This window comes from Solanum tuberosum, unplaced genomic scaffold (genome assembly GCF_000226075.1).
Source record: "Solanum tuberosum cultivar DM 1-3 516 R44 unplaced genomic scaffold, SolTub_3.0 scf00076, whole genome shotgun sequence".
In the NCBI taxonomy this organism is placed as follows: domain Eukaryota; kingdom Viridiplantae; phylum Streptophyta; class Magnoliopsida; order Solanales; family Solanaceae; genus Solanum; species Solanum tuberosum.
This window is the reverse complement of record NW_006239000.1, coordinates 1,143,963-1,156,880: the sequence shown is the minus strand read 5'-3', so window position 1 is coordinate 1,156,880 and position 12,918 is coordinate 1,143,963.

Here is a 12,918-nt window from a genome sequence, read left to right as displayed (position 1 = left end):
ATTAATGTTATTAGTCCCTCCGTTTCACAAAGAATGACCTGGTTTGACTTGGCACGGAGTTTAAGTAAATAAATAAGACTTTTGAATCTTGTGGTCCTAAATTAAAGTTATGTCAAATGTACAAAATTGCCCTTAATCTTGTGGTCTTAAACATGCCACGTGGAAAGCAAAATGTAAAATGTTACCAAAAAAGGAAAAAGGTCATTTTTTTGAAACTGACTAAAAAGAAAAGGAGGTCATTCTTTGTGAAACGGAGGGAGTAAATGATAAGACCTTTGTACCCGCAATGACAAGATCAGAATTTTTCATTAAGGAATTTAAAATATATACGAAAAAAAATAAAGAGGTTTAAATATGCTATATATAAATTGAAAAAAAAAGAAGCATTTAGCATTGTGTAAAACTTATTATAAGGAGAAGAAGAACAAAAAGGTAACAAAATAGAAAGAAACACACACTTAAATGATGAGACAAATAGACTGATGTCTGCTCATGAAGAACCATTAGAATGATTAATTGATCTTTTGTTCTTTGATAATTTAAGTTACACAATCTCACTATGCATGCTGTAGTCTGTAGATATCAGAGAAACAAATCTCTACAACTGCCCAAAAATGATCTAATAGATATACATGATAAGTAAAATTAAAACTAAACAACTATCATGTAAATCTCCCCATATATAGAAAGTTGAGTAAAACCATCAGTTTTTGTATTAAAAAAAATGTGAAATTATATCTCGTGACAAAATAGTCAATTATACTCATTGCTTTCCGGCCCCACCTTTTTCTCATCATGGTCAGTGCTTAGTCTCCTTTATATACTCCCCAAAAGGGCAAAACTTTAGTAAGCTCTCTCTGTTAATCTTAGCTCATTTCCTAATTGAAAATTCAAAGTAAAAAAGAAAAAGATGTCTGGGCAGTGCTCATTGTGTTCTGATGTTTTTGGTTTAGTATGTAGTGGTGGTGATAATTGTTTTTTTTTAAATATGGGCTAAGAGAGAAGATGATGGAGGATAATGAATATTTCGTCATCAGCTTCAAAAATCTCATAGACAAAGTTTACCATGGCTCTATGGATCTGTTTCAATTCCATAATCAGCTAACTTGTCATTTCAAGTAATTATAGCTTGAAACATTTTAGTATTACTCCTCTTTTTTACTTTTTAAATTTCTAAAGTAGTTTTTTTTTTTTTTTTTAATCATTTTAAACAGTAACCATATAATGGGAGCGGAGGTAGCTGCAGCACAATCTTCTGCCGCCCAGGCTGCAGCTTCTGCCGCCCAGGCTGCAGCTCATGCCGCAGCTTCTGCGGTTCAGTTTTCTGCCGCCCAGGCTGCAGCTTCTGCCGCCCAGGCTGCAGCTTCTGCAGCCCATGCCGCAGCTTCTGTGGTTCAGGCCGCGGCTTCTGCGGATCAGGTTGCGGCTCAAGCCTCTGCTACCGTCGCAGTTGGAGCTGATGAGGTGGTCAATGAAAGCGCTGTTATCAGGTTCTGGAATAAGACCAAGGCCTGTTTAGGTCATGCTATTCATCTGTTGGTGATATGTACTGCTGCAGCGGGTGACTGTGCATAGTCTGGTTACTGCATGGTGTTTTTCATGTGGGTTATGGAGGCACCCACTCCTGCAGCTTTGTAAAGGAAGGAGGTCACTGCTAATTATTGCTTATATTATAAAAAATTGGCCTGCTGTTTTAATTTGTTGTTGCGATTTAAGTAAACATTTTCATGGATCCTAATGTTTTGAATTTAGATGGTGTTAGCCCATCTTTCACTTTAATTTGTGCTTATGGATACATCGCAATGTTTTGGTTTTAATTTTCATTTTGTTTGATGGTGAAGTTAAAACAAAGAATCCCTAAAGAAGATAAGAAGAAATGCCATAGATTAAAACAACCTATGTTCATTTTTTCTCTCTCCACACATTGAAATTCAGCAAAAAAAAAAACTGCTAAGAATCCTTTTTTTCTTTCTTTGTGTGTGTGTCTATCTAGGGTTTGCATTTCTTTCACAATTTTGGTTGTCTGAGTAGGAGAGAAAAGAGGATCTAAGAGTTAGCCAAGAGAAGAAATGAGTGAGAAAATAAAGTAGAAAAAGATCATCAAGGGAAGGAGGGATGGGTAGAGGAAGAGTTGAGCTGAAGAGGAGAGAGAACAAGATAAATAGACAAAGTCACTTTTGCAAAGAGGAGAAATGGACTGATGCTTATGATTTATCTGTGCTTTGTGTTGCTGATGTTGCTCTACTCGTTTTCTCTAACCGTGGAAAACTCTATGAATTCTGCAGCACAAACAAGTAATTTTTTATTCTCTTTCTAAGATCTGAAATTAGGTTTTGTGGTATATCTTTTTGTTTTATTTAATTTCTTGCAAAAACAAATTTTGCATTAGATGGGTAGATATCTGTTAGAACAGGCAAAAGGCAAATGGACAAACATCTCTCATGAGTTAGTTTTTTGAGTTGAATTAAGCCCAAGTGTCATATCTTAGGTCTGCGTGTGTGAAGGGGGTGTTAGAGTGGTAAAAGTCTGGGGAATAGACTTCATTAGCTAGATAGTATATTGTTACAATGATCATTTGATGGTTGAGTTTTTTTGATTGTCAACAAGAACGAAGGTCTGTTGTTTACATCATTTTATCCCAGCAGTAGTGCTCTACCAACCTGCGCGTAATCAGAATCTGGTTAGACAATCTCTAATCGGAGCAATTTTAGACATGTCTCGATGCTTAGAGCTAAACCTGTTAGAAGTAAAGAGGATAAGGCATTCCTTTTTACAACACTGACTAAACAACAAATGAAATAGATCACTATTCAAGTAGTGTATCCAAAACTAGACTATTGCAGTAGCTTAGATTGTGTCTCGTATCTAGGTTGAATTGGTGGGTAAATCACATGAAATCATGAAAGCAATAGTCTTTCGATCAATCTCTTTTAGCTCGTTAATAGCAAAAAAGGTTCACATCCCCTCTATCTTCTGTAAGAATTTTTACTTATATATATCACATGGTAGGTCTAGCAAAAACCCTATATATTGGTGATGGCATTTAAAAATAAAAAAATTGTGTTACCTCTCTTTAATTATCTGAGAGGATATAAAAATGAAACAAGGCAAAGAGATCATTCCTGAATTACCAAAGGAACAATTTAAAAATCAATATTTCTCACTTTTCTTCTTTGGATAAAATTTCTATATTTATAGTAAGTTTTTCTTTAATAAATTAAATAACAATAATATTATGATTTTAAAGAAGTATAAAAGAAATTGATATTATAAGGATAAAATAGACGTTTAAAAAATTAATTAGGTAAAAAGGAGAAAAATAACTACTATTTCTCAAAATTGAAGGACAAGTTTAATTTTTAAAATAAAATTTACATCGATATAATACTTGACCACTATCACCTAATTATCTCAAAAGATGGAAAACTAAAGGAGTATACTAAATAAGGCCAAACACCCCATTGATTGGCCACATGGCTATGTGGCATATATTCCACACGGCAACCCTAACGTTAATAAAAAAGATACTTTCCCATTGGAAGAACTTTATACTGATTGACTTTGGGACTTGTGAGATGAGACTTGCTCATTAATACTCTTTAAAGGGCTACTAATATATAAATTTCTTAAACATCAAAAAACTATCTTCTCTGTGAATCTAGCTCATTTCCTCATTGAAAATTCAAAGCAAAAAAATGTCTGGGCAGTGCTCATTGTGTTCTGATGTTTTTGGTTTAATATGTAGTGGTGGTGATAATTGCTTTTTTTTTTTTTTTGTAATGGATACATCGTAATGTTTTGATTTCAATTTTCATTTTGTTGTTCCACTAGATGCACTTGACAAAGAGATATTTGTGGTATATCGTTTTTGTTTGGTTTGAATTCTTTTTTGCTCCTTATCATAGAGTAAAATGATAGAAAATTGACAAAAACAAATTTTGCATCAGATAGGTAGATATCAATGAAATAATACTTGGGAACCGTGATTTTTTTTATTTCTTATTTTTAAAACCATCACTTTTGTTTACAAAGAAAATTCACTTGTTGTATCTTCTCCTCACGGAAGGAAATTTTCACTTGTCCAGTTGAGTCAGACAGACAATTGTACATTCAGTAATTAGGAAGACATATATAGTAATGACGGCAAAAGGGTAATGATCAGCTTGAGTCGAGTCACAAAAAAGGGTATGATGAGCTTGAGTCGATTATTTCCAAGATCGAATTTCAGCTTCTTCTTATGTAGTGTCTTATTATTTTGCCTTGAACTTTTATCATTTTATTCCAACTGCCTAATGATTTTCACCATGCCATGCTAAAACATCAACTACTCCCTCGGTTCTAATTTATGTGACTTACTTTTCTTTTTAGTCAGTCCCAAAAAAATGACATATTTCTATATTAAGTAACAATTTAACTATAAATTATCTATTTTACCTTTAATGAAATGATTTACCGTCACACAAATTTTCATCATTCATTTTGAACCACAAATTTTAAAAGTCTTTATTTCTTTCTTAAATTTCGTGTTGAATTAAATTACGTCACATAAAATGAGACGGAGGGTCCTCCAAATCAGATTCATATGCTAAGGAGTAAAGCTAAAACTTCCACTTGAAATAATCTTTTTGTTTTGTTGCACCCTCCAATACATTAGAAGTGTACCCTCCGTGTGACCGTGATTCACGGTTGGGTCCAATCAGTATCCCACTTCATTGTTTTTAGGGAAAACGGCCTGATTTATTCCTAAACTTTATGATTTGGAGTTGATATATCCTCCGTTTAAAAAGTGGCTCATATATGTCCTTGTTTTTAGTTATAGAAATGGCTCATATATGCCCTTTTACTTAATAGACCAATATTTAATAAATAAAAAAATCATTTTTTTTGTCTTTAATTTGAGAAAATGCCATGTGGCTTTTAAAATACCCCACTCAATAATTTTTCACCATGCCCACCCGACCCAATTAGAAACAAAATCACCCACCCATTTAAATAAATCAAACCCATTTCATTCCATTTCTTGATGAAAATCACAAGAAGACCAGCAAGCTTGGCAGTATCATTGACAAGGAAAGTTTCAGTTTTTTCATCAAAATTTTATAGTGTAAGATGTTGCCCTTTGCTAGAGCTTTGGCAATACCTGTAGAAAGCATCATCATTGTTGGCGGCTCCAATATTCTGCAAAAGCCATTTTTATTCAATAAAATTTACTAAAGGTGAATCTATGGCACATGACACAAACGAATAGGAAAGACAGAGGAAGAGAGGCGAGCTCACACACACAAAACAATGTATGTCTGTTCAATTTGAACGGTCGAAATAATTTATCGCCATTAAAGATCAATTTTAGTAGAAACTTGCTTGTTCACCAATTTCTTTGGGACGATTAAATAAATTAAGCAATTTATAAGAAAAAAGGTACCAATTTCTTCAGAAAATTTAGAAAGCTAATAGATCAAAATACTACCTATTATAAGCTTTAAATGGGATGGGGTTTTGTTTCCAATTGGGGAGACAATGGAATGAAATGGGATGGGGTTTGTTTCCAATTGGGGAGACAATGGAATGAAATGGGTTTGGTTTATTTAAATGGGTGGGGGTTTTTGTTTCCAATTGGATGGCGTGGGGCATGGTGAAAAGTTATAAAGTGGGGTTATTTTAAAAGTCATTTGGCATTTTCTTAAATTAAAGACAAAAAAAATAAAATTTTAATTTATTAAATATTGATTTGTTAAGTAAAGGGCATATATGAGTCATTGCTATAACGACAAGGGCATATATGAGCCACTTTTTAAATGGAGGGTATATCAGCTCCAAATCATAAAGTCAGTGCCAACTCTTGCTTGATAAACTTAAGGCACATGCCTTAGGCCCCCGATTTTTGGGGGCCTCAAATTTTCATCAAGAAAAAATTATGTGTAAATTTTTTTAATTAAAAAATAATTATTTTTACATAAAATGTATAATTTTAAACAAATATATATCATTTTATTATTTTTAACGCCAATCAAATAGAAGAAATTAAGAAAACATTATTTTGTATGTTTACATTCTCTTCGCTAACACTCGTATTATTTATCTTTTTAAAATTCTTTTGCACTTTCTTTTTAATTTTTTTTGATAAGTTAGAGTAATACACTGTCAAAAATATAAATAAATAGTTGAAAAAATTCAACAAAGTGACTTCCAATTTTTCTTTTGTTTGTTTCTTCTTTAATATTCAAGTATTACATAAACATATTAAAGTAGGGTTATAACTTATACCAAGTTATCAATTTCTTGTATCAAATTTTATGGTTCTAATTCTTATCTTTATGTAAAGCTTGTCAACTTATTACTTATAGTATTATGTTAACAATTTATATAATGATTGCCTTAGCAACAGAATATTTTTCAATGTTGAATTGATAAAATATTACTTAAAATTAATAATTAAAAATGACATTCGAAAAAATATATTTTAAGAAAAGATATCAAGTAATAATTTGCACTTAAAAAGTTTTAAAAAATAAAATACTATATTTGATATTTATATAGATTTTAGGCCTCAATTAAATTTCGTTTTAGGCCTCAAATTACGTTGAGCCGCCCCTGCATAAAGTTCAGGGGTAAATCCGGCCCTTTTCTCTTGTTTTTATTACTTCTCTCTCCCTAATTTCTTGTCCATTTTTTTTTTCTTTTTTAGTTATCTCTAATTACTTGTTCATTTCTACAAATCAAGAAAGGATAAAAAAAAAATTACATATTATATCCTCAATTAATTACTTTGAAAAAGATAAATTTTTTTGAAAATCTTAAATTTTTAATTCATCCACTTCATAATTAATAGGGATAAAATGATAAACTCTCTATGTCAATCATTATTTCTTAATAAATGTGTCAATTCAAAAATGGACAAGTAATGAAGAACCGAAAAAGTATTTGATTTTTTAATTTAAAAAGGAATATCGAGTCATGATTATTCGGTAATTGAACTCCTACTCAAGTTTGGATTCTGACAATACAGATGTTGCCTCATAATAAAGCCAAGAGAAAGCTTGGAAGTAGCTTCAGAATATGAGTGCCGCAAACAGTGGCGGATCTTTTTTGCTTTCAATAGACTTATTATAAAAATAAAATAAAATAAAATGTGTCAGCTGTTTTTTTTTAAAAAAATGTGCTTGGAGTTTTTTTTTTCTTAAAAATCGTTTGCAATAAATTCCTCAAAAAAATAGATACAAATGAAATTCAAACCTGCAACATCAGCCTTCTAAAGTTGCTCTTCTACCGTGGCACCACAAATCAGTTTTATCCTCTGAGTGGCACGCTTTATATTTATATAAATATTATATATATATATATATATATATATATAATTTCCATCAAATTTTGGGAATGACGTGGCACCCCCACACCCCTTCATAGATCCGCCCCTGGGTGCAAAGGTAAAACAGACTTCTTTGATGTGACTTCATTAAGAGAGAGAGAAAGAATCTTTCAGAAAAAGGGACAAGTCATAACAACATTGTCACAAATGTGACTTCTAGCCGACAGAAACAAGCAGCTGCTGTATGTACAGGTAAATTTTCCTTCTTTTCTTTTACAGAAAAATTTGGAACTATTTTCATTATAAAAAAGATAAAAAGATAAAAGAAGATTTATAACAATCTTGATGCTCTGTAGTGGCAGGACTGCTTGTTAGTATCAAATGGTATCCGTCTTGGTTGAACTTAGCAGAGTAGGATATTGATACAAGTAAATTAAGTTTGTTAACTTGGTATTTACACAATTAATTTTGGTGGTGTTTTGCATCGATAAATTTGGTATATATTTGTTATTTTTTTTATACTTTTGTTATTTGAAATATATAATATTTCATCTGATTAAAAATGCATGGTCTAATTTGATTTAATATAGAGTTTGATTGGGCGACATATTTTATGATTCTAAATTAAAATTATGTCATACTATAATGTCCTTTAATTTTGTGACTTTCAACATATCATGCGCAAAACTAAAATCAAAGTGTTGCAAGAAAAAAGATCTTATAAAAGGAAGAATAACAAAGAAGAAACTATATTATGGGAATGAAATTCAAAAATTGAAAAAGGAAAAGGGGGTGAGTCTACTCTTTCCCAAAGAAAACAAAAAGCTGCATCCACTTGAATAATACTGAAAATTACTCCCTCCGTCCCTTTTTAGTTGTCCACTTTAGAAATGGCACACAGATTAAGGCAACAATGATTAGCACAGTGAAGTTACAATTTTACCCTTATGACAACTTTTCACTTCAAAATTACAACCACTTATTTGAATTAAAGTGAAATAAATTGGAGGGAAACAACATACACTTTTACAATTTTCAAGAAGTGTAAATAAGGGTATAATAGGAAAAAATTTGTTGTCCTTTCTTGATTTGTCAAAATGGACAACTAAATAGGGACAACCAAAAAAGGAAATATGGACAAGTAAATAGGGACGGAGGGAGTAAAAGACAATATATAACATTGGGATCACCAAAAGAAAAGAGTATTATTTTGAAAAAAATATTGTACTGTTTTACTTTTTCTTTATGTTGGGTTTAGCGAGGTCTGAATGGAAAATAAGAAGAAAAAATGGAAAGTGGGGAATCAATTTTGGAGGAAAAATAAAAAGTCATTGCAAAGTGTAAATGAAAAGTCATTTTAATCATATTGGTAGAAGAAAGGAAATTGTTATCCTTATATTAGAAAACACTTTCTTTAGTTCTTAAAGGGTTAAGAAGAAGATGCTCCTCGCGCCATCGTCGTCGCTGGGTCGGCTTCGACTTCGAATTTGAGTAGGAATGAAACTACGTCACATAAAATGAGACGGGAGGGAGATTGATATGACTCCACTTGAAATAATCTTTTTGTTTTTTAATGAACCATCGCGCTTCACTTTTGGAAGATGACGGACAAACTGATCAATGTAGACACCAAAGCGATGATTACATCGAGTCAGACTGTGTGTTCATTTATTAGCAAAGAGCCAATTAGTAACTTCACATGCCTGTAAGTCACATGATTATTCTGTAATTGAACTATCCTACTCAATTAAAGTCTACCTGTTACCTTAAAAGGATTAAATTCATATTACAACAAAGTAAAATTTTAAGTATTAACTAATGAGAGCTCATATTTGATTTAGATATTTATATTTAATATTTTTAGTGTTGTACAACGTATTAGTGAATAGTGACCAAATCAAGTACGATACTATATCAAAGTAACAATTAATTGTGATTGAAACTTTCGTTAACATTTAAATTAAGATGATATTAATACACTTGCATGCGGTCTTTAAATTCCAAGTTTGTCTGTGATTTGAGTCACCGCAATATAGTCTTCATGATCAAATCTAGTCTAAATAGATAACAATTATTTTTAAAAGAAAATTGTTTATGACAAGAACTTCATTTGTTGCAACAATATTATTTGAGGAAGACATTAAAACTTACTACTTAGACATTTATTTTAATGCTATAAATGTATTCATTTCCTATACATAGATAAAATTGTCAAAATAGAAATTTGTTTAATAAAGTAGTCAGTACTAATCATATTTAGATCATTGTGGCTAAAATTATTCGATCTCCACAAGCTATGCCACATCCACACAAAGTGTCTAAATAGTGAAAGTATTCATTCAATAGGTACAAACTCTAATTAAGATGATTAAGTGAATTACGTGAACAATTTTATATCAATACATAATATCTTCGTAAATGTGAGACAAAGGAAAGTAAGAAAGTGAGTGAGTGAAAGAAACACCACAAGAAAAGTGTGAATTACATTTTCCTGGGATTATGTATGAAAATTCGCAAGAAAATAAGTTTCCTACAGATTTTCCTATAAAAAAGAATCCGAAGGTAAAACCTTCGTAGGTAATTATTTCATGCGAATTTAAAAAATCCCCAACTAATTTACCTAGAGATTTAAATTCCGCAGGTAAATTACTTGTGAATTTTCTTGCAAAAAATACAAAAGATAAAAATGAATTTTAAAGATATTCAACTAAATTTCTTTAAACAATATTAATTATTATCTCCTATTTATTTATTTTATTATTTATTGAACCCCCCCCCCCCACCCCCCCCCCCCCCCCCCACCTCCCTATTTACCTACCAATCCATATTTTCCACACAACTACCCACCCATTGCACAATTTCATAAGTGCTCAATTCCCCATGAGATCAAATTTAATTGCCCTCCTAATGCCAACTCCCCATGAGATTTCATATAAGGGATAGCTTATATTACTATATATAATAAGTGGGAATATCTATTACTTAGCACATGACAAGTGTTAGATGATATGTGCTTAGATAGTGTTGTACATTCTTCTTTTATGGTTGTACCTTTAAAATTTATATTATTGGACAACTTAACACTATTAATTACCTACCTCATTCGGGCCCATTTATTTATATATATATATATATAATATGTGGAAATATCTACTACTTAGCACATGACAAGTGTTGGATGATATGTGCTTAGAATAGTGTTGTACATTCTTCTTTTATGATTGTACCTTTAAAATTTATATTATTGGTTACATTAATAGTATATGGTCATGATGGAGAATGCTATGCATATTTGGTTTTATTCTCCACTATAATATGATATAATATAATGTCACCCCATTAGATTATTTAAAAGATAATTGAAAATAATTTAATCTAATAAGAACATTGATTGATAATTACGCTAATGATATAGAAAAAATATTATCTATTACTTAAATATATATATATATATATAGTAAAAGTATGGTCGATAGAAATAAAATAGTTTGTGTTTGATTTTGTTTTTAATCGTGCATGTTAATTTCGTGTATGTTTTAGTAGTTACTTATAAATAAATGGTTTTATTATTGTATTAATATTAAATTTAAAGTTTTGTTTTCCTCAAGAGTGAGGATACTTGATAAATACGCCTCTAGTGGCATTTGGCAAGAATATTCTCAAAATAAATTAGTTTACGTGAAATTCGTAATGACATTTATCGACCATTCTTAGTTAATTTATCGTTAAATAATTCACAGCTAATTGAATTTTCATAGAATTTGTTCTTAATTTATAACTAAATAAGATTAACTTGTTGACTAGTGGATGTTTATTTGAGAGTTTCTAGTAATATATAATCACAAACATTTATTTATAAAGACAATATAGATAATTGCAATTTATTAATGTGATGCCTTATTATTGCTATTCATACTTTACTTATGAGGTATGATTTACTCATTTGGTAAAATTATAAAAATAGAAAGCTTTTGATATTTTCCACAAATTATTATAAGACTTTTATATTTATAAGAAAAAATATACAAATTTAAGAAATTCAAATTTCATATTCAAATAAAATTTGAATTATAAATCGTTGATTTGAAGTTATGTTCAAACATGACATAAGAAAAAACTAACAATAACTATTCAATATAATTCTACGAATGAAATTTCACAACAGTCAAATATATGCCATTTTTTTTTAGATAGAACAAAAATATTATTTTTGATAGATCTTGACTTATAAATGAATAAAAAAAGACTCAAATCATCTCAACAACTACAAAATGCCACCTAATCATCACACAACATAAACAAATAATACTTTTGAAGAAATAATTAGATACGCCTTTTTTTAGGTTGTCATTTTCAGTTAATTAACTTAATTAATTTATCTACACAACTAAGACTAAAATATAAATATATATAAGTCCTCTTCTAGACACGTAGTTAACCCCCTAAAAAGGGGAAATTGACATTTAAATAAAAACTTATATATATTAATTAAAGTCATATTCATGTGGGGGACAAAATAGGTCCTTTATATTTTTGGGTTTCTGCATGTGACCCATCTGTTCTATGGACAAATTAAATTTATACATAGTCGTTACACATCACTATTCCTTTTCTGGGTCGGTCTATTTTGATATCGCCATTTAATTTTAAAAAGCGAACATAAATTAAATAATAATACTAAATTAATTGAAGCAGTAAATATCAATTAAAAAAAGAAAGAAAGTTATATTAGTCACGGCATTTTCGTTTTATTTAACTTTAATAAAAAGTGTCTTTATGTTTTTATACTATAGTTTTTTAAAAATATTTCATAGCACGGGCCCAATAATATAAATGGTATGTTTTGGGGCTAATAATCGAGTTTTTGAGGCGATTATTTGCGTGGATAAAGGAATAATTTTTTTATCACAAATTTGTACTTTCTTTGACGCTATTTAAGGCATAATAAGACTACCCACATACATTATTTTTGAAATATTTTATGTTGTCAATTATCATGATTTATAGTATTTTTACGATAGATTCACTTCAAGAATCAGTGGAATTTTTTGTATTTTTTTCAAAACATATTTTATATTGTCAATTATCATGATTTATAGTATTTTTACGATAGATTCACTTCAAGAATCAGTGGAATTTTTTGTATTTTTTTCAAAACATATTTTATATTGTCAATTATCATGATTTATAGTATTTTTACGATAGATTCACTTCAAGAATCAGTGGAATTTTTTGTATTTTTTTCAAAACATATTTTATATTGTCAATTATCATGATTTATAGTATTTTTACGATAGATTCACTTCAAGAATCAATGGAATTTTTTGTATTTTTTTCAAAACATATTTTATATTGTCAATTATCATGATTTATAGTATTTTTACGATAGATTCACTTCAAGAATCAATGGAATTTTTTGTATTTTTTTCAAAACATATTTTATATTGTCAATTATCATGATTTATAGTATTTTTACGATAGATTCACTTCAAGAATCAATGGAATTTTTTGTATTTTTTTCAAAACATATTTTATATTGTCAATTATCATGATTTATAGTATTTTTACGATAGATTCACTTCAAGAATCAATGGAATTTTTTGTATTTTTTT